The 22,667-nt window shown below is 37.9% G+C and overlaps 1 protein-coding gene across 11 annotated transcripts in view; it reads left to right on the forward strand.

Annotated features, from left to right (window-relative positions):
• The window catches only part of ERBIN (erbb2 interacting protein), a 122,736-nt gene that overhangs the window by 20,943 nt on the left and 79,126 nt on the right, over positions 1 to 22,667 (forward strand). For 8 of the 11 annotated variants that reach the window (XM_086771304.1, XM_086771314.1, XM_086771313.1 and 5 more), the window contains 2 exons: positions 2,118 to 2,231; positions 22,524 to 22,580. The exons of 1 other annotated variant lie outside the window; for it this stretch is intronic. The gene's annotated coding sequence lies outside the window, so the exon portion shown is untranslated. The remainder of the gene's footprint in view (positions 1 to 2,117; positions 2,232 to 22,523; positions 22,581 to 22,667) is intronic. 2 more of the 11 variants (XM_086771309.1, XM_086771310.1) reach the window with 1 other exon arrangement.

The following is a 22,667-nucleotide window of genomic DNA, read 5'->3' on the forward strand; positions in this document are numbered from 1 at the left end:
TTCCTACCTTAGGGCAGGTGTACCTGCCGCACAGTGTAATAAGGTGGTGGTTAATGATCACAGGAAGTATGTTGCAGTTGCTGGTGGAGTTAAACTGATGTCTATCTCTTAAACTTCTGAAACAACATCTTCCTTGTAAGTAAAAGGAGAAAATGGAGGATAGAGGAGTGTTCCAGTCCTCTTTTGCAGTCCTTAGGTATGCTTAGATAGTAATCTTGTGTGTAATCATCTGTGCAATTGTCCATTGTTTAGATAGCCTTACAATTACTGCGTTATTTTTCTTGCTACCTGGGATAGAGTGGAAGGCTCAGTGATTGAAGCACTAATGGAGGGTACCACAAAATTTGAGGCTTCCTGGAGGTAATCACAAACTTGGACATGTAATCTGGAGGAGTCAGCATGTTCAACAGTCCACTGTCTATCTGTAATGATACAGCTTAAAGCTCAAATTGAATCAAAAGTTTAACCTTCTGTGGAAGACTGCAAGACAAGGAAGAGGGAAGTTACTCAGCTCTTATTAGTTAAGAGCCAAGAACCTGTTTCAGTTTTTACATTGTAGAGCAGCGGTTCCTAAATGGCATGTGTGTGAAGGGGGTTGTTGGCCAGATACAAACTTGATTTAGTGTGATACTTAAGTTAGTATTTTTAGTCATAGAAAAACTTTGGCTGTAGGTGGGAAAGCAGTAGGAAAATTTCAGAGGGAAAGTTATAGCCACCACTATAACAAACAGAAATCCAAGATTTTTATTCCTGAGCAAGCCAGAAAAGTAGCAGTCAACCAGTAGCATCCACCCTGGCATCCTTCAGTTTCTAGCTGTGCTGCCAATGGCACCATGAGGAGCTGATACCAACAGTGTTTTGGAAAAGGTAGCTGAGATCTATTAAACGATTGTATTGGTGTGGAGGTTTTAGCGTTTGATAAATCTCACAAAGTGCTCTGAAAGTGGCCAAAATAGTTACTTTAATGATGATTCTGTTGCTATTTGTCTTAGAAACTTTAGGACTCATGAAACTCGGTTTTGTGTCTGTATGTTGAATGCTTTATAGAAAGTATGCTAGTCAGGATCTGATCTGCTGAAGAATCTTTTTCTTTCAGGAAAGATTCCCGTTATCAATTAGATACCTAGATATTTAAGACTTTTTTTTTGGGGGGGGGGGGTGCTAGGGGTGTGTGTGCTGTTTTAAAAGCAGATGACAAAACAGTCTTCTGTAATTTATTATCCTCTCTTCCATCTGTGCTTTGGCACCTTATTTGAACTGGCCCCAACAAATGTAATCGAGATTAGGCTGTGGGTGTAGACTTACTGCATTATTCCAGTCTACTAGCCAGGATCGCATAATAAAACTTTGTATCCTCAGCATACAGAGTATATGGCAGTACTCCGCAAAAGCTCACCAGGCAGAGTAAGCTTCCCAGAAATAGATCCAACTACTTTTAAGCAACTGTCTCCACTCTTGCCAATAGCTGTGGCTGCAGACTTTCAATAAAACCTCATGTTAAGCTAAATGAAAGGCAACTGGCAGGTCCAATTAAAATAATTGCAGCTTTTTAAAAGCCTCATCTGTTGCAAGGAGTTGTATTTCCCATGAGGGCTGTGGGAGTATTTGTGGCAGTGTGGGTGGTATAGATTCTCTTTCAGAGAATGTGGCTGAGTCTCACCAGAACAGCAGTCCTTTAAGAGGAAGTCATCCAATTGAGGTCCTGCACATAACTCCTTGTTGGTTTTGGTTGCATTTTGTTAACCTGATAATTGCATTAAAACTCCATTCATACGAGTAGCAGAAAGGGAGCTGTTTTGAACTCAAGCTTACTAGCAATGCTTGTGCTTTGTTTTTGCCTGGCATAGAAAGAGGCGATGATAACCAGTTCTACCTTTTTTTTGTGTTTTGGCACACTGCTTTCTCTGTTTGCATTACTTTGAGATTTGGCAGAGGACAAAAATGTGTAATTGTAGAATGGTGGTTGTGGTGTGGTGAGTTATGTGTTATCACGTCTGTGTGTCCTATGTTTAATTCTGGTGTAAAACAAAGTTAATGTGTGGATTTGAAACTGTCTTAGTTTTGTGCAAGATCCTTTAAACCCATTGTTGAAAACGCTTCTTAATTGTTTTTCACAGATCCATGTGGGTGGTTTAATAAACCCTGTTCTGCATCCTGGTGATTCTGTGGTCCAAGTTCAGAACCTGATTCAGACTCCTATGGTGTGAATTGGCAGTGGTGGAGTGATTCGGGTAGGTGACTGTCCAGATGTGTTGAAGGAGATAAGGGGAAATAAATGTTTTGGGTGCACTTACTGTTTCAGTTACTTCACAATGTACTAATAATATCTTCTCTCACCCTGACATGTAAGAATGCTGATTTTGTATTACAGTAGCTTGCAGGGGAGATGTGTAAGAACTGCAAATTGTGATTGCTGTCTGGCAGGAAGTGCTAGGGATACTCATTATAGTGGCACAGTCTGTCACACTTGGGTCACAGAACATGGCTGGTGTGTCTGTGGCTTTAACACATTGATATGGTTTTATACGAGTGCTTGTGTATAGGCAACCTGGCTTCCATTTCTGCTACTATAATTTTCTGCATTATTTGTTTACTTTGAATGTTACATAATATATACAAGGCAGTAACCCATTTTATGGTGATGTATTCAAGTAGCTCTGTGCAAAAACAAAAGTGCTTTCAAACAAGTACTTCTGCTCTGGGTAAGCTAACTTACATGCTGTTATCCTATCTGGAGAACGGTTAGTATGATTGGAGATTTTTTTTGTTTGAGGTTTTTTTTGTTGTTGGGGAGTGTGTTGGTTTTGAGGTTCTTTTACAGTTACAAGCATATACTGTTTTTGTTCTGTATGCTTGTATATTGTTAGTGGTATGGTTTAGGGGGACTGAGACTAAAGGTTTTTTTTTTGTTGTTTAAACTTTTTTAATCCCATAATTCAATAGCAGATGCACATAGCTCCTCATAAAGAATTACAGGGACAGTATAACCAGAATTATGTGGCCTTTTTTTTAGTAATTATATGCCTAATTGAAGCATTGCAAAATTTTTTAGTAGATCACAGTATGTTTTGATCTTAATATACTGGAGTAGAATCTCCAGTAGGATAAGTTTGATCTTAATATATTGTCTTAGTCCTAATTAGGACCATTCAGCAAATGCATTTTTCACCCTGCTCTCTCCATATTTTGCTCTGATTCAGGGATATAGATAGAATACTCAAATATTTGTAACTATCCATAGAAAATTATTGACTTTTGAGAGGGGAAGTATTTTACTGGCAAAAATACTGTTTTAAATGCTTAATAGTGTTGTATAAATGATGTGCTTGGAAATGCAGGTGCCTTATGAGATTTAAATTAGGAACCATTATGAAAGATAATACAAGTGTTGGAACTGTTGCTTGAAAATGGGTCTGTGGGGAAAGACTTGGTTAGTTTAAAAAAAAAAAGGTTAGTGAAGAAGAAAGGCAAGAATATTTATCTCAAGGAGTAGACATTTTTGAGAGGAAAACAATAACTATATTTCTTAAAAGTAGTTGATATTCTCTGTGAAGGCTGCAGAATTATTGTTTCTGTAAGTCTTTGGTTACAGAGTTTTGGATAAAGTGCCTTTGTTTTTTTTTTCTATTAAACTTTGAAGATATCTTTCTTGGTTCTCTGACTAGTGAGTGGTACTATGGATGGATCATTGCAAAGGAGGAGTGATTTTATAATGTAGATAAGCTGAGACTTAATATGCTATTATAGTCCTATTTACTGCCAAGCTAACAAAAAGCAGAGAGTTCAGGCAACAGTACACAGCATCAATTTAAAAAGGGTCCTTTCCTATTTGTATTGTTCAATAACAGTCCTTAATATGTATGAGAGAATAGGCTGATACACATGTTTGAATGTTGAGAATAATTTTATATTATGAATTATAATCTTCTTTTATAATAGTAGTTTCATTGTGGATCTACTTGTTTTCACATTGAAATGCTTGTTAAATCTTACTAAGCTAATTCAAATGGAATGGTTAATTTAGAGTTTATTTTTTGTTGGTTTATAGTAGTTTGCTCTTACTTTACATCTGATCTCTTTTTCACTCCTAACTGTTGGTTCATCAGGAGACCTAATGAGCCTTTATCGGGGGAAGAAAATCTGCTAGGTGAAAATAACAGTCGGGAAGCAAATACTGGCTTTGTGATAGGCTCATAGGTGCAAGCAGGTCTTGAATAGTTGAACTGTAAAGCATATTATGATGAAGTATTTACTGTAGGTATTACAAGAGACCTAGTAAGTGTTTCTGATGTTTTGTGATCCTCTTGGATAGAGGCTTCTTACTGCCAATTGAGTGTGTGTTCTCTAGCTTCTCTAAGTTTTGTAATAAATAGGTTTCTGGAAAAAGTGCTACGATTTGTCATGCTGCAAACTCCACAGTTGTCACACTGGTAAATGCTTAGGTCAAACATGAAGGTAATATATCAATGTGTATTTACAGATACTGAAATACATTGTGAACATACAGATCATAAATGAGTTCTTACTTAGAGTCATAGAATATTGGGTTGGAAGGGACCTTTAAATGTCATCTTGTCCAACCTCCCTGCAAGGAGCAGGGACATCTCCAACCAGATCAGGTTGCTCAGAGCCCCGTCCAACCTGGCCTTGAATGTTTCCAGGGATGGGGCATCCACCACTGCCCTGGGCAACCTGTGCCAGTGTTTCACTACCCTCAGTGTAAATATTTTTTCCTAATATCCAATCTAAATCTACCTCCCTCTATTTTAAAACCATTACTGCGTGTCCTATTACAGCAGGCCCTGCTGAAGAGTTTTCTCCCCATCTTTCCTGTAGGCCCCCTTTAGGTGTTGGAAAGCTGCTGTAAGGTCTCCTCAGAGCCTTTTCTTCTCCAGGCTGAACGGCCCCAACTCTCAACCTGTCCTCATAGGAGAGGTGCTCCAGCCCTCTAATCATCTTTGTGGCCCTCCTCTAGGCCCCCTTGAACAGGTCCATGTCCTTCTTGTGTTGGGGACTCCAGAACTAAATGCAGTACTCCAGGTGGGGTCTCACCAGAGCGGAGTGGAGGGGCAGAATCACCTCCCTCGACCTGCTGGCCACATTTCTTTTGATGCAGCCCAGGATGCGGTTGGCCTTGTGGGCCGCAAGGGCGCATTGCCGGCTCATGTTGAGCTTCTCATCCACCAGTACCCCCAAGTCCTTCTCCTCAGGACTGGTCTCAATCCATTCTCCGCCCAGCCTGTATTTGTGCCTGGGATTGCCCTGACCCACATGCAGGACCTTGCACTTGGCCTGGTTGAACTTTGAGGTTTGCATTGGCCCACCTCTCTAGGCTGTCAAGGTCCCTCTGGCATCCAGCGTGTTGATGGCACCACACAGCTTTACTTGTGTATAGCTGAAGTATATGAAAGAAACTTTAAGACTAAATGTTAAATGCTAAAATTAGTCAGATTTTATTTTACTTTTTGTAACCCATATGCTGCCTAATAAGTGAATTTGACAAGTCCCTGAAATCTTCACTTGTGCAGAGTATTGCAGCTTCTTTTGCAATAGAGTAATGGTGTATATTTGGTCGTCTGACCGTACTTTATTTAAGGATGCAGTTTTGAAGCTGAATGCAATTAAAGTTAGTTAAGGAAAATTCTGTTTTCTTGTCTTACCGTCAAGACTTCCATCTGAATAAAGAAAACAGCATTGGCTAAAGAGGTATTCCATCCCTTTGGTATTCTTGTAATTCCTTTATTTCAATAGTTTTTGGACACGTTTAAGCTCCTTACGTAAGCTCTGGTTTGCATATTTACTCTGAGCCTTCTTGACTTGCTGATTCATTTCTCCTTATAGCAATCAATGCTGGCTCAAATCTCCCTCTTCCTAGTTCTATTCACAAGTTCTGGCATGAAGTGCCTACTCAAATGTATCTCAGGTGGTTCAGCCATGAAGGTTAATTCAGTCAGCCCAAGACGTGTTTTATCTTGGCAGTGCACTTTGGGAACCCGTCATTCCATCAGCCTTGTGTTTCTTGTAGTGCAGAAGAGGTTTGGACAGGCAGTAGGTGAAATGATTCTCAGGCCTGTGGGCATTCAGCACTAAATATTTTCGACTACTTTGCTGAACGTTATTCTAATTTGAGGACTTATAAAGTGCTGTAGTTAGTTTGTCACTTAACTACAGTTGTAGTACAGTTAACAGCAGTTGTACACACTGCTAACAGAGTCTGTCTAAAACAAGATTAGGCTATCAATGGGTTGGCTTGCGTGATAAGCTTCCTGGTTGTCACATGGCCAGAACTGGATCTTCTAAGGAAAACAGTGTTCATCCTGACTGCGTCTAGGCAAATCTGTTTAGTTCTGCATAAAGGCTAGGTATTGGGAAACTCCCTCTTGCATTGCATAAGCAGTTCTTGAATCTTGTTTGTCAATTCAACAACTAGCAAATAAAAAACTTCTTACACAGTGCCATAAACATGTGTAGTGGTTTCAAAGGAAAAGTATGCAGTGAATGCTTCTAACTTAACTTAAATAGCATGGCACATTCTGGCTTCCTCTTCCTCTTTCCTCTCCCTTCTTTTTTTCTAGCTTCATTGCTGAGTGTAGGTAGGATTAAGTGCTAACTAATATATGCAAGCAAACTTCCTTTTGACACTTATCTTTGAAAGTCTAGGCCAAAACAGCGTGCTGGTTCAGGAATATCTGTGCCTATTTCTTCACTTAAGATACAGCTTCTCTGTCACTCATAGAGTTCATTGACTGTTTCCTCTTTTTTTTTTTCTTTCTTTTTTTAATACCTATGAATTCTTTCTTAATGATGTAATTGTGTCTGTTAAAGTATATCTTCCTGCTAATGAGAAGAAATGATGATGAGGGAGAAATGCCTAGTAAAATGCTTTTCTTCCAGTGATGTCATAAGCAACTCTAGGGAGCTGTAATAGATGTGCCATAGTTAGTTTTTCTGCCAAAATGCTTTCTTTTATATGAAGTACAAATTGTGCGAGTTTACAAATTTAATTGTACATGTTTATATGAAGTACAGATTTCTTCCAGTGCTGTTACTATGTGATGCACAGACTGATGCATTATAGGACTCCACATCAGGATAAGCAATAGTGGCTGTCACTAAACAGAGCGGAAAATGGAGCACACTAGTTTGCAGCTAGCCAATTTGCAACAAGTTCAGGCCAAAGAAGCCTTGTACATAAAAAGCAAGAAGAATGAGTTGCCTCTGATTTCTAGGGAAAGGGTAGTATAGCAAGAGTGCTGTGTATGTAGGAATACCCAATTACCATCAAGTTGTCATCCTGCAAATTTCTATCTATAAAGATCTTTGACCATTCAAGACAGACAAAGTGTCCTTCTGAGGGATTTCACACCAAGTCAGTTGGAAGACAGTAATGTATACATGGACATAAGGCAGGTGCGCGGTGTTTCTTGAGGTCCAAGGGGTTTTCTGACATTTTTTTTCTGCTAGTAAGCCAGTCAGGACAAAGGCAGACAATGATGAAAGTGAGGTAGCTGACTAGGTAAGTGGTGCAAAAAGGGATGGGTTTTCCTGTTACGAAGCAGTAGCTTGATTTTAGGTCAAAAAGAAATGACAGATTTTTGTCCAAAGAGAGTAAATTGAAGTGAAGATCAGTTACAGAGGAGAGGCAAATAGAATAGTTGATAAAACATGTGCAGAAATTAAAAAAAAAAACAAAAACCAAAAAACAAACAAACAAACAAACAAAAAACAAAAAAACCCCACAGCTTTATTCTAATACAAAACCAAGATATTGGAAATAGTGGTCATCAAGGACTGGTGAATAATAAGAAAGAAGTGTTAGGTACTCGATTTGGAGGGAAGAATAAAAGCTCACGATTGGTCTGTTTAGTATCACTGGTCTTTGGTAGGGAGGGTGATGTGTTCAATGGTTAAAATAGCTGCCTATAGTTCAGGAAGGGCAAAGTGAGGGAAAAGGGTAGTGATATTTTGATGTAAATAATTTTACCTATTTTTTGCTTTTGACAACTGAAAAAAACTTAGTATTTGTTAATTAGTATTTTCTCTGGTAAGCCACAACGTAAATAGCTTGCTACAGACCATTAAATTGCAGTCATGTATAGGATAATTAATTCCATAAGTACAGGAAACTTACTTTTTATGTGCAAGTGGTCTCATACTGCTAATGCTAACATGTTCATTTAAAAACATGATGGATGCGATAGTCTTAGAAGTCAGTGTAGAAGGATTTGGAGTAGCACCTGACATTAAAAGGTGCCAAGTAACCAACTGAGTATTTAAATCCTCTTTGTATTTGGTAAGTATAGATGACTATGATAAAAAATATTTTGATTGTGTGTAGTAAATATAATCAGCATCATTTATTATGACCACTACTTGGAAACCAGCCAAATAATTGGTATAGAACCTTTTCTACTCCAGTTTTAAAGGGAAGTCAGTTAAAGGATGTTTTACTAGCTGCTTAGAAAACAGCAAATCCAAGGTAGGGTAATGTAGTAGTGAAAAGTGCCTGTCTGTTAAAGAAATTCAGGGAAAAAAGCTACAGCAATGAGGGATGTGTTAGAGGTTGAAGACTGCAGAAAGTCAAGGATGCAGGAAGTCCGTCTGAAATATATTGGATGCTAATGTTAGGGCCACTAAGGTGCTTGAGAATGAGATAAAATATACCAATGTTTTGTTTCTTATATACTTATCAGGTATCTTTCAGTTACTTGGCAATATAGGGGACTTCCATAATTGCACAAATCAAGAAGGACTTGATCAAACAAATCTGGCTCCTTTGTAGGCTTTTTCAGCAGACAAATGGCTCACTTTTTCAATTTTTGGATCACTCAAGAAATTATAGAATAATAGTCTGACCTGGTTACGGCAGGAATGGGCATAATTTTCCTCTCAGTAGCCGGTGTGTTTTGGATTTCTTGTGTGAAGAATGTTGATAAACACCCTGATGGTATGAGTTGTTGTTCATGAGATCAAGGACACTGTCCAGCTTTCCAAGTCTCACTATTGCAGATGCAGGAAGGTGGGAGAAAGACAGACAGAGTAATTGACCTAAACTGGCCAAAGAGAGCATTCCATGCCATAAATGTCATGCTCAGTATGTAAGTGGGGGTTGCCCATGGAGGGGAGGCATCCATTGCATCCGTTCTTCCACCTCTCTCTCATTCGCTGGCATCATTCCCTCTACCTTGCTGGACTCACTTTCACTCCTTTGCTTGTTGCTCAGTTTTCATTTCAGTGATCGCTGCTTGGGATGGGCTGTATCAATCATTGGGACATCAGGTGGTGAGAAATCATGTACTGTTCATTTTGTATATTTTAGTATCCTCGTATTTTATTATTCTTATAGTTTTCATTTGGTATTCTAGTAAACTGTCTTCTTCTCAACCCATAAGTTTTGGGGTGGTTTTTTTGTTTTTTTTTTTTGTTTTTTTTTTTTTCTTCTTCGCAATTTCTCTCCTCCATCCTGCTGGGGAGGGTGAACAATAAACTGTGTTGTGACTAGGGCTAAACCACCACAAATCCTGTAATTAATTTGTTTCAATCTGGTTTTAGTTAGAGGATTCATGTTTTCCCTAGTACGTATTGTGTGAAATAATGTTTTCTTCTTATGCTGCCTTCCTCTCTCCCTTGAACGAGTTGCTTATGTGTGAGAGGACCATTACTCTTCTTTTGCATGTTACTGTTTGAGGATATGAAATCTGCCTCTCATCCTTGGCTAAATGAAGAAGTATCTGTGGTCTTTTTGCTACTACCAGACTGTTCAGAACTCAGGCTATTCTTCTCAGTTTTAGACCCTTATGTGACTACTGATTCATTCCTTCCCTAATTTTTTTGCTAAAATATAGACCTCAACTAAAAAATATTCCAGATTTATTCTGAATCTCTATTCAGAGTTACAAAGGTGTTCACATTTGTTGAGAAGCTGACACAACTCCCCTCTAATCCTGAGGAAAAACTCTCTGAAAATATGAAGGTAGTTTTCTACAGTTGTAATTGAGCTAATCAGAGCACAGGGGAAAAAACCTCCCCTTCTTTCAGATGCCAAGGAAATTGCTTGACTACTGCCTTCTGTCATTGCTCTCAGCACGTATCTAGGTAGAATTGTGGGCTGATTCCCAAGCTTTGTTCATTTCCGTGTTATATTGGGAGACAGTTAGGAATTAGTGTATTTCTTCTCTTGAATCTTAAGTTCTCATTAAACTTCATTTGTACTTTTGCTTGCTACTATTTGGGACAGTAAAGACAGACTAGGTAAATACCTTTGCTTTAAATTTTCTAGTTAGAAAACCTAAATGCTTGTGCCAGTGTAGCTCTGCTGGTTTTTTTTAATGCGTGTGTTGGTGGAGATGTAATGTGTGTAATGTGTTTTAATGTGGCTAAGAGCAGGATGGATAAAATCAATTTTTTCCTAAACAGTATGATCACCCTTTGTGATGATGTAACCTAAAGGAGTTTTAGTAAACAAACTGGAATCACCTATTGTGATTCAACACAAGTATGGGATAGACAACAGATTGTATGTCCTCCAGCAAAGGTTCAGATGACCTAGGTGGATAGCAGAGCACGTGATGCGGGGTGTGATGGTGGGAAGTATTGGTTAGCTTGATATTTGCACATCAGCAGCCTAGTAATTGTTAGGACTTTGTTTTTAAGCGTTGCTGTGAAGGCGAGAGATAAGGAAGAAGATGAAGGAATTCACAGTGAATTAATATGTCTGTGTGGGGCTACTGTCAAATGTTTTGAAAAATGGATGATGGTAATATAAGCTAACTGTATTGTCTGAGTAATGTAACTTGACTTTATTTTGAATGAGAAAATTGGAAACAAAGTGGAATAAACTGCTTATTTCTCTAAGAGAAGACGGGCAAAATCGGGACACTTAAAATAGTAACACAGTCAAGCAGCGTCATAGAAATTATTTTTGTACTAAGTGGTGCAAGTTTGTGTGGTTAGGCTTTGTTTTGGATGTTTGGGGCTGAGGGGAAATATGACTACAGGAACTGAAGGGAGAAACAACTGAAGAGAGTTGTGGGTCAGAGTAATGGGCAGGATACTGATTATTTCCACAGAAGTAATCAAAGCATATGATAAGAACAGTTGGTGGTGGTTGCTGATACTAAGTTCTGGTTTTATACTCACTGGATTTAAGTAGGCAATTCCCAGAGGTGCTTGTCGTCTGGAGCTTTCCTGCAACATGGAAGTGTGTTAGGGATGCTGTAGTGTTAGAAAGGTGGGGGAAACAACTTGGAGTGGGAAAGAACATACTGAAAAAAGAGGGAGAGCAGCAGAAGAGTGGAGAGGAATGGGTTAACCAGTAGCACAAGAAATCAAGATTCAGTGCATGAGAAAGGGAAAGTGAAAGCCCTAAGAGAGTTCTCCTTTTTTTGAGCACTCTTTTGCCTCTGAGAAACCTTGGGATGATAGGAGACATGTTAGCAACCCAACCAAATTTTTCTTTCCCCTTTTTTATGTCTTCCTTTTTTTTTCCTTTTTATTCTCATATCTCTTTTAAGAGAGAAAATTTTGGCTGAGAATAAAGACTCCCCTTTTAAGTTTCCCTCCTTTTGAAGAGTGTCAGTTTAATTTTCTTTAAATGTGCATTTAAAGCAAACTAATAACCAAATGAGTGGCATTAGAGATGTAGTTTCTATAGAGAGCAGTTACCCAGGCATTTTTACATCTAGTGAAATTTAAGCTTAAGACTCAATAATCTTAAACTAGTGGGTGTTAGATAAATTGGTTAAGCTTTGTCTCAGTGTTTGCTATTTTTGGTTTAGATACTGGCTTGCCAGGTCTAATTGAAGCTGTTGAGAATGTTTCTTTTTAACCAGAGTGCTAATAGTGCTACTGTTATCTAACTGCTAGCACTCCTTCTGGTCTCTATTTTTATAGATCATGCTGTTAGCATTTATTCTCAGCCCAGTCTCTCACTGATGTGAACACTAGACTTGTTAAATTTAAGTGCATTATTTTCTTTCTAGATGTGTATAGTTTTGTGGGAAAGCTGGACTGTATGTGCATAGTCCTGCAGCACGTGCAATAGGACTGTGTTCAGTGATTTTATCCATGACATTACCAGCCTGTTTCAGTTCTGATCCCTTAATGGTATTAAAATGAAAGCTGGTATCTAGAATGGAATTAGTCCATTAATCTCATTACTGATCTTTTACTATTGAGATTTTTTCCTACTAGAAAATACTTTTCAACTGTTAAGGAAGTTAACTGATACATTAAAAACCAACCTGTTGGAAAACGTTGGTTTTTTGTTGCAGTGTCTTGTTACCAGGCAGAATATTGCATAATGATGTCATCTAATGCATGATTTAATAAATGTTTGTGTTTTTTTCTGTAGAAAGTTAGAATTCAGTAATCTGTAGGTAAACAGTTTGCTTTATTGCTATGAAAGCTCTAAACAAACTTAATTTTATTTTGTCCAGATCTTGGCTTGTTGGAGATCTGGAAGATGCAGAAGAATTGATTTGGGATTAGATGAAACAAGTGTCAGGTTGTTTTTAGAGGTCACATCCTGTTTCCTTCTTCACTCAGAAGAGTGGAGCTGTATCTAAAAACCACTTCCTCCCCCCACCCCCCCACTCCTGTTTGACTATCAGATCTAATAATGCATTTCATCTATTACTGGAAGATACTGTGAACTGGAATGGACCACTGCAGTAAAAAGGGTTTTGGAAGATGCTTGAGTATAATCTTAAAAATGCATTTCAGGGCATGCAGTTTTGTAGCACTTCTATCAATACGTGAAGGACATATTACTCCAGGCAGTATATTTCTCCAAGACAACCCTTCAAAGAATGAGAAATTGGGAATGAGGAGAAACCTACTGATGACTTGCGGTCTATGCAGAAACAACATTTTCTGCATGTTATGCTTAATGCTGTTTTAGTTTAGATCAAGTTTAATAAAAAGCCATTAAGAATTGAGGCAAAACAACCCTCACTATAACCTCATTGTCAGAGGGAACACAGTGAACTCATATCCTGTTCTTCTCCATACACTGCCATCTTCTACCAAGGGTGTTAAATAACAGTTATGTTCTTGTTTTTTTTCAGATTCAATAACTATCTCTGCATTGGTTACTTCAAGTTCAAGCTGCCGAGGATTTTATATATGTGTGTGTGTATATATATATATATATTTATTTATTTATTTTTAGAAAAAAACAGGACAATTTTCCAATCCATTGAATTCAGCATATTTATTTCCTTAAATTTTCTTGTGAGCTGGGGATTAAGTACCTCACAGCTCTGCAATTTCAAATGGTAGAAATCTTTTTTACCTTAATGAACTATTCGCCTTTTAGTTCAGGTGACTTGTGGTCCTGGATTGTTTTTGTGTGTTGGAAGAGGATTATACTGCTATTACATAGTAAAAATCCAAGGGAATTGTATAGCTCCATTCTGTCCCTAAAACAAGTAGCTTCTAGAGCAGTATTTGCAGAATGTAAATTAGCCTCCAAAAGGGGTTTGGGTAGCTTTAAATTATATGGTAAAAAGTGACAATCTGCTCTTTCATTGATTGTCAGGCAGGTAGTGAGGAGATCTGACAGCAAGCCAAGGCTTATTGTTTATAAATTGACTCAAACTGTGAGATTGAGCAGCAGCATTAGTCTTTTCAAGAGTAACATGATAATGTCACAAAGAAATGGATCATACTTCAGTGGCAGATGGCGCATGCTTATGTGAAGTGTGATAGAGTAAAAATACATTTTGAGTTGACACTCTATATGGTTAGTCACAATCAGTAGCTGTTGTGGTTAGGTATGAATTTAATACCAGTTCAAACAGGAAACTTCAACTTCCAGTAAGACGCCTGTTGAGTTGTTCACAGCTTACTAAAAAGTTGTAATACCAGACGCTTGTTTTGAGAGTATATGTCTATTTTAAATCAGCGTATCTTTAAAAATTAATATCTCTGTGATTGTGCTTTGTTTCTGCTTTATTATTTAATTCTTTTTTTTTTAATATAGAAGTATATTATTCCTCCTGGTATCTTCCTTTGTTTATAAAGAACACTGACATTCGAGAGTTGATCTTCATAATGTACATGTGGGGTGATCTAATGGTATACTGTTATGACAGTGAATTGATGTGCACAATAATTGGCAGTTGAAGCTATAAAAAGTATCTGACAGTTCTTTTTTTGTTTAAACTCACTCAAAAGAGCAATAACACCCTAATATTTTTTGTATCACTTTGTGTGTTAAGAGCACAGCTGAGGTTAATTTCACTCGTATCTATGAATGTTTAGCAATTTTGCAGGGAGGTTTTCGGATTACTAATTGTATCTGTAATCAAACTGGTCAGTGATGTCTCCTGATTCAACTTTGTAAAGCAGTGAGGGTCGAAATAAATGCAGAAGAAAGTAAAAGGCTCATAATAACAATTGTTAATTGGAAAGCTATGCCTGTACACATATGGGGGGAAAATGATGTCTAAAAATAGATTTAAGTGTTGCTCAAGTAGTAGCGGTCACCTCTGCCCTGGAAGGAAAGGGAACTTAGGAATTTGCATACCCTAACAATGACTTGGCTGGTAGAGTGAGATCTATAATTAAGTACACAATTATAGCAACTGTTTGCTGTTAGTTTCTGCTGGTTCTTTAAAAACAATTTTATCTTGAAATTTATAATAAATTATTTGATAATTATTTTTGACATTGTGTTTCTGAAATATAGGAGATGTAAATCATTCATCAAGTTCCTAATACCTATTTTCTAACCGGTTTCAGATGACTACTAGGTGGTCATTGGTTCTAATAATTTAGTATCCATAATTTGTTAAATTCAGATATAAAGCCTCAGCTGGTTAGCAGCTCAAACTGTGTTGCAGAATCTCTGGACTAGCCAGTAGCAATAGAAGGCCACAGGCACAAGACAAATAAATGCATTTAGAGTGCCACAAACATTCACATAATCTGTAAAATTTACAGTCTGAATTCTGTCTATGCCTAGATTTATGCTGCAGATGTATCCACAGCCTTCTGTATTTTAATAATCTGAAACAGCTCTAGGGTCTAATTTTGTGCGTAACCTGTGGCATAACTGATGAAGTGTCTGCGTGTTACAGGAGGTATATCAAGAGTACCTCTGTCTGTGTATGTTTTAAATTCAGAGATATACTACCTTTATTGTTCTTAGTAATGGGGTGTAAGTAATAGGTTGTTCATGTGGGGTGTTGGAAACCTATATTTAAATGCTCTTCAAGAGGACTTGAATCTCAGGTCATTTGTTTTTTTAGGATGGGAGTGCGTACACGGTGACAATCTTGGGGTCACTCAGATGGATGACCCATCCTGGGGCTTGTTTGATGAATTTTCAGAAGTTGCTATTGGAAAATTAAGTATACAGTTAAATATTGTGCCCAAAATCTTTGCCAAAGGTGGTTCTTACCTGCACTTTCTCTTTCTCTTATGCTTGGTAGTCATACTCACTTTCATGTCTAGATCACTTCTGTCTTCTTCATACTAAGTAGTTAACAGGTTATTTGTGTTAGTGAGTCAGCATCTACTTAATACAATATTTAGCCAATCACTTCTTGCTCACAGAAGTGTGGGTGTTGGGTGCCACCAGCATTTTATACACACCCGTGGTCCCTATAAGACATGGTGTGATATTTCTTAAGTACTGTGCAAATAAGATTAGATATGTCCCTCCCTAAAGTATTTCAATATCTAATAAAAGTTGTGGGTGTGATGAAGTAGAGGAGGGAAAGGGGTTTATGTGATGAATGGCAGTAGGGAAAAAGAGCTAAGAGTCATAATAATAGTATCATACAAGTTAACCATCTATTTAATTTACATCAAAGGTTTTCTTTTTAGAAACTACAGAATGTAGAAACTACATTCTGATGTAGTTCAGTGTGTGCATGTGACTCAGTTTCATGTTTTTCGTTATAAGTATTACTGCTGATTAAATTGATATATTCTGTCTCTTTACTATTCTTATCCTCTTAGTCATTTATTTCCCAAATTTTCCGCATTCCTCCTCTTTCCCATCATCCGTTTCTCTTGTAGTCCTGTGAAATAAGGCTGAGATCTGAGAACATTTGCTGTAACCAACAGTAACAGGCCTGAAAAAGCTCTTGCCATTTGGAACTGTCACTGTCTAGGTTCCATGTGCTGGTGGGAAACTCTTAAGAATGGAGGGGGAAAAAAAGGGTGAAAAGGGTCGAATAGGAGCAAAGAATGAGGGCACCAGATCTAAATAGTCTTCTCGTGGATTTGCAACCTCTCTTGTTATCCTGAGTGCTCATGTCACGTTGTTTGTATTGCTAATTGCCCTCCTGATGTGCGGTAGATATGCCCAGTCCTCAATAAAGTTGTTGTTAATTCTGTAGCGGCAGTGGAAATCTTTGAAATGGCTGCAGCTTGGGTGAGAGTTGTCATAATTTACAAAGAATGGGATTTTTTTTTGCTTTTTCTTTTTAATTCCTATATTGAGTCAAGTTGGATTCTCTGTGTTACCACTAATAACAAAGCCTCCTTGCCTTAAGTAGACCTTGGTTTGTAGCTTTGCACAGCTAGTCACTTCTAGTCAGTGAGTCAGCACAAGAACCACTTAGAGGAAAATAACTTGGAAAGTAACTGTGGCAGTGCAGCAGACTGTTGCTGTTCTGAGACCTGCTCGTTTGGTGGTCCTTAAGCAGGGTCTGTGAGGTCAAGGTAAGTGATCCAGGAAGCTGTGTGTCCTTGATTGAAGACCTTGTGTAGTTTTCTTTTGTGCATAGTTTTTCTTGTTTTTTAAAGTTCAGATGCCATTGTATTGTGTACTTCAATGGCAAGAAGCAAACTGATGTTAGTATAGATCCCTAAACCTGTTTATTTTGTGTTTAAAAAAAATAAAAGGAAAAAAGAAAAGCTTATATTAAAGGAATACAATGTTTACAATGTTTAAGGATGTCAAGTATATTAATATTTCAAATGCTTGGTTTTAAAGCCTTCCTAAAATTCTTTAATTTTGGCATTAAGTTTGGAGTACAAAGTGAGTGTAAGGTCTCTCTTTTCTTTGTTTTCATTCCTGACTTAGTCTCTATTATTTGAGCTAATGTAGTAGCATCACAGTAACAGAACCAGTAAACATCAGTAAAGACTTAAGTGGAGTTATTAGCAACAGTATACAGTAACAATTTAAACCTCCTCACATTTACTATTCTACAAGGGAAACCTGGTTTATAGAAATTACGATCTGCAAATCTGTGAACACTGGATCTACTTTGATTGTATTTTTTATGTCCTGTAAAATAGAAATAATTTCCAATTAAATAGTGATTTCTCTCATTTCATTTCCGTCTGTCGATATAAGCTGTCTTGGTTCTATAAAGGGATTGTCCTGATACTTTCATTTTCATAGTAGGAAAGGATACTGAAGTTGCTGTGAGATGAAGCATTGTAGGTCATGAATTAATGAACAATTGGGTTTAAGGGTAATCAAAAGTCACAGTATGTTCACTTATGTGCAACAGCTAGGCCTTCTGATGAAGTTGTAGATATAACTGTTGATGCTTAAGAAAAACGTTGTATTTAATTCTTATTATAGAAGAACTTTTCAGAGCATGCATGCTGAAGCTTATGCTTTAAGAAGCAAGCATCTTGATTCATACATGATTCCTTGCAGTTTTAAGAGCTGAGAAACTCCTCCCGTCTGGTACATGTGCATTATAGCAGTTGTTCACTGGTGAGATCAAACTCAGCCATATTGGTAATTTCTACACTAATTGCACTACTATAAAGGGGGATTTTGAACCCCAGGCAGTTTTTCTAAATCTAGGTATGTTTATTTTGTTGCAAAACCACACTTTGTACTTGAAACACTAACACAGTGAGAGTTTCTGCAGCTGTTTCCACACAGGGGAGAGAAATAATTTGGAAATAGTTTATTTTAAAAAAAGAAAAAAGGTCAAATTGGCAATCTTCACTTATGCCTTGGAGACCCTTCTTTGACCAACTTCCCCAAGGAAGAGCGGTCAACAAGAAAATTCCGGAGATCTGGTTTGTCTGCATAGGGGCAGGTATGAATGTGTTTCTTTAACTGTCTTGTCCAAAAGTGCTGTTACAGTATTGTAAGTAGTGAAGAAAGTTTCATTTTGCTAGCCTCTAGGCATTTCATTCAGTTTTAAGATAATCAGAAGTATGACTAATGGAACTGTAGATACTCTTGCTATACAGATCATGTTTTAATAGTAAGTTAGCTAGTCAGGGACCTATAAAAGAAAAGTGCCTTTTCCGTTCCATTGTTGTTGATAAGCATACCTATATCCCTTGGCAGAACGCTTCCTGACTGCGTGTCCCCTGCAGTATACCAACAGTATTGGCCAATACAGGTTATTTTGGGGCGTGCTGGACGCAAATGTGAATCTGTGCGCTCGCTGAGAATGTGCCGTCAGCTGTCCTCTTCCTGGACTGGAGGATTCTAGTTGTCAACAGCTGCAGCAGCATTGGTACTAGGAGGTAACAAATCCTCAAGTAGGTCAGTCTCATGCTGCTTAAGGTAATATATCATAATTAGCATCTTAGACTCCACCACCCAAGACCAGGGGAAAGATAGTGCTGCTCCTGAAGCTTGTCAGGTTTTCATCAATGAGACAGCCCGTGTAGCACAGATTGTTTCTTTGCTTCATTCTAAATGGCTTTGGTTCAGACACCAAAGTAACGAGAAACAGCAAGATGAAGATGTGATGACAGTATCTGCTTCCAGGAAAAACAAGATGCACCCTTTCTTGAAAATGGTCTCTGAATCCTTTGTGTTTTCCTAGTCCTCCTGTCTCGCCCCTCCCTGTTTCCCCAGTGTGGGAATCCAAGGTTAACTAAGCTGTCTGTGGTTTGCAGACCCTCCTACTTTGTGCAAAATGTCTGTTTGGTTTCAAAAGGTATGTTACCTAAGATAAATATTTTGCCAGCTGTATTTATCTTTTATTTCCTCAATCAGGACCATATGTTGTTCTTTTTTTTTTTTTTTTTTTCAGATCTAGCTCACTGTAAGGCACACATTTCTCACCTATGTAGCAGGTTGTGATTGAATAAGAATCTTGCCAGTAACCACTGACAGTAAAACTTCTTTATTATTGTTATGTATGAAATGATTATGCAGATCTGTATACACTCCTGTGATACTCAGTAGAAATATTCTGGTTATGAGTATTCTTGTGCAGACAAAACCTGCTTCATTGCAGGCAGTGATATTGATTGTGCACACAGTTGCACTTCCTTGGTGTGCTTCAGAACCCCTCATCTTCCTGGTCCCCGTTCCAAAACGATGAAAAAAAAAATCTCATCTCATTGCCCTAAAATTGTTCTTCGTTTGCAAGATGGATTTTAGTGCTGCACTATGGGATCTCTTTCTGCTTAATGTGCATCTCTGCTATGGATAATCTTCATCAACCTAAACATACTTTCTCACTGAATATGAGTGGATGTTAAAGAGCAAGCATAGATAGTCTGACTTCTGCAATACTCTCCTGGAATGATTTGAAGAAATAATTCACTGTTTTTACCATTGTCACTATTTTAAATGGAGGATGGTTGTAATGGGCCGAAGGCTGCCCAAAATATCCCTGAAGCAAGCAATTTTTAAAAGATATTTATTTCCAACCTTTCCTTAAATGAAGCCCATAAGTTTTGTGATTTCTCTGCCCTCCTTTTCTTTTTTTTTTTTTCCTTTTTTTTTTTTTTAAAAACAGATTGGAAAAAGTATGAACTGCTTGGGGGTTATTAATTGTCATTCAATTTACTGAGGTGTAACCCTGTTTTCTGATCTGTTGTGTGAAAGTTTGCCACTAGAGTTCAGGGTGCATCAATATCTACTCAAATTCGTCCAAGAAGCAATTGAAAGAGTGATGAGGATTTCAGGTGAAATGTATTTGTGTGAAAATTACAGTAAGAAAGATGTTTATTGAGTCAATTGCAGGCCTTGCTCGTCTAAAACCGCTGGTAAACTGGAACCGAAGTACTTAGAGATGTGAGCAACCTCCAAGGTGTGGTGAAGTGATCAGCACAGCTGCACTAGAGCAGACTAGCAGTCCATCTGGCAAGCATTTTCTAGCAGCATTTGGGAAGAGTAATAACAGGATGAACACATGTGATAGTTCCCCCAAGTGTTCTCCCCATACTTTAAGCTGAGTGCTAGGGCTCTTCTGCTGTGCCTCTTTGGTTGGAGGAACCTGGCAGATATTGAGACTCGATCTGATGTGTTTGATACCACGTGCTAGAGTAGGGTTAGTCATCTAAAGCACCTGTTTTTGTTTCTACAAAACAAGTAGGAAAGTGATGATCTGAACTGGTCAGGGTCCTGGTGTATGGTTACCTTGGCCTCCTCTGAATACTCTGCTCTATTTTCTTTGGGAGATTGTTGTGCTTTCCTGCAAACTGGACCTGGAAATGCGAATGTGTGGAAGCCTGGAGAGTTCCTGCTGTTGAAGACTCATCAGTGCTTACAGTTCTAGTTACAGCTGTTAGGTGTTCTCTTCTGGATGCAGGCTTAAGATTATCTGACTCAGTGTAACAGTTTCAAAGGATATTAAGGTAACATTGGTTGCAGTGAGTTCATTGTTCCTGTCTGATTCTGTAACTAGTGTCTCCTGTTCAGTGTATAACTGCTTAACCTCCAAAGAAGAATGACCTGAAATATCCAAGTGATGGTGTCTATTCCTCCATGCAAACACATCCCACTTGCTGTATTGTCTCCTCTGAATGGTTGGGGTGGAATAAGTTCCTTGTGCTTGGTTTGGAAGTCTGCAAACAGTTCCTTGATTTGGTAATGGCTCCCTACCGCTGGATTTTATTCTTTTGGGCATTGCGGCAGACACAGCCTAACAGGTGTCAGGAAATGATGCAAGCCTTTTTGTTTATTATTTTTGTTATGATTATGAAGCTAGCTATTTCTTTGATCATTTTCCTAGTCTGAACATTCTGCCTGCAAAGTCTTGACCTTGTGCCTTTTTCTTTCCAGAGGCACAATCACCTGACTGTCCTGCTGTCAGGTCCAGCCCTGCACTGTTTTATTATCTAGATTAATTCTGCTTATCCTAGCAGAGCTGTTGCAAATCTGCGTTTCTTCTGTTTGGGAGCTTCTGTATAGTGCCTCTGAATAGCTTTTGTAAAGATTAAATAGTTTTTCAGTAGGAGCAAAGTGCTATGGGAAAGGAAAGAAGCATGCAGCCATGGCAATTTGACAGAATCTCTCCTTAGACTCCAGGCTTCAGAATCTGTTTTGATCCTTGCTGTCTTTCTTGATCTTTTTAATTGTTTTGAGAGCTGCTGTTCTGTATTTCTGAGGTTGGCTGAACTGATAGAGGCTTTTTAAAATCAGGAAACTTGAAAGATTCCAGGCGTTAATATTACTTTTACCCATATTACTTTTCCCCCTTGCTATTTGCATGTCCTGTTTGTCCTTCTTTTGAGAATAAATGAATAGATTTATGCTATTTAGCACATTGGAGTCCATTTGGTTTGAATACAGAAGCTGGCACCGGTGACTCCTGAATGAGGAATAAGACATGTAACATGAAAGCTGATTACAGCACAGTCCTGCTGTTGATGATCCTGACTTCCTAAGGAGTTCATAATTCTGTGATTGTACTGCTGCTTGCTTCTTACCCTGAACTTCCATTCCTCCTGGAACAATTTTGATTTTAAATCTGTTTTAGGATTTGTCTGAGGACATATTTATGATGGGTTGATTCTGCTTTTTGGAAAGAAATGAAATGAAATAGAGTTCCATTTATAGGTAAATCCTTTGAATGAAGCTACTACCTGTGCTCCCCACATTTGCTCCAGGTACTACAAATCTGACAGATCTGACTCAGCTCCTTAGCTTTTTTTACATTACTTCATGCTCGTTTAGATGATCTATCTGACCATAATGACATTTAATCCCTCTGAAGATGTGTTCTGTTTCTTTGTTGGAGGCAGAATTAATCCTTTCAACAGGTCCAGCCTCTAATTTTGAATGTGTTCAGTCAAATGCACTCAATGTTTTTGTTTGTTTGTAAGTATTCTACTTCAGTGAATATAGCATCAGTGATCTGATATGCCTTATTAAGTGTATTGCAACTTCAAAAAAAATTTCCTAAAGTTAATGATATAGAATCTGCTCTTTTCATGTTCTGTTACTTTCTGGTATAGTTTTTTCTTAACTTTCTGTAGAATTGTATGCAAGATATGTCTAATGTAAGAGATTAATGATTTAATACAGCAATTAAAATGGAGTAGAAGTGAAACAACTTTGTAGACAGAATGCTATAAAATATAGATTAAAGTAGGATTAAATGCAATTGTTTTTACTGTGTTATACACACAAAATAATCTCTCTCAAAAGTATAAATGTATTTTTACGGTCTTGAAAGTCTTTCAAGTTCTCTGAAAGCTAATGTTCACACACATATACAACTCTTCGTAAAAAACAAAACCAAAATTCTAAAAGCAAAATAAATATCCAGTACAATAAAATATGGGTTTGTTCTTATCTAGTAGGGATTAGGTTGACTAAATTTTTGTACCTTTGTCTTAAACAGAATGTTGGCTTTGAAAGCTCAGGGAAGAAGCAGCAGGGAGAAAAAAGTAACACAGTGGTAAGTACGTTATTTTTCTTTCCTTTGAATCAGCTGTACGATGTACTAAAATAGACAGCCTCGTCTTTAGTCATATGTTGCAATAAT

Source organism: Chlamydotis macqueenii, chromosome Z (assembly GCF_036417535.1).
Source record: "Chlamydotis macqueenii isolate bChlMac1 chromosome Z, bChlMac1.mat, whole genome shotgun sequence".
In the NCBI taxonomy this organism is placed as follows: Eukaryota; Metazoa; Chordata; class Aves; order Otidiformes; family Otididae; genus Chlamydotis; species Chlamydotis macqueenii.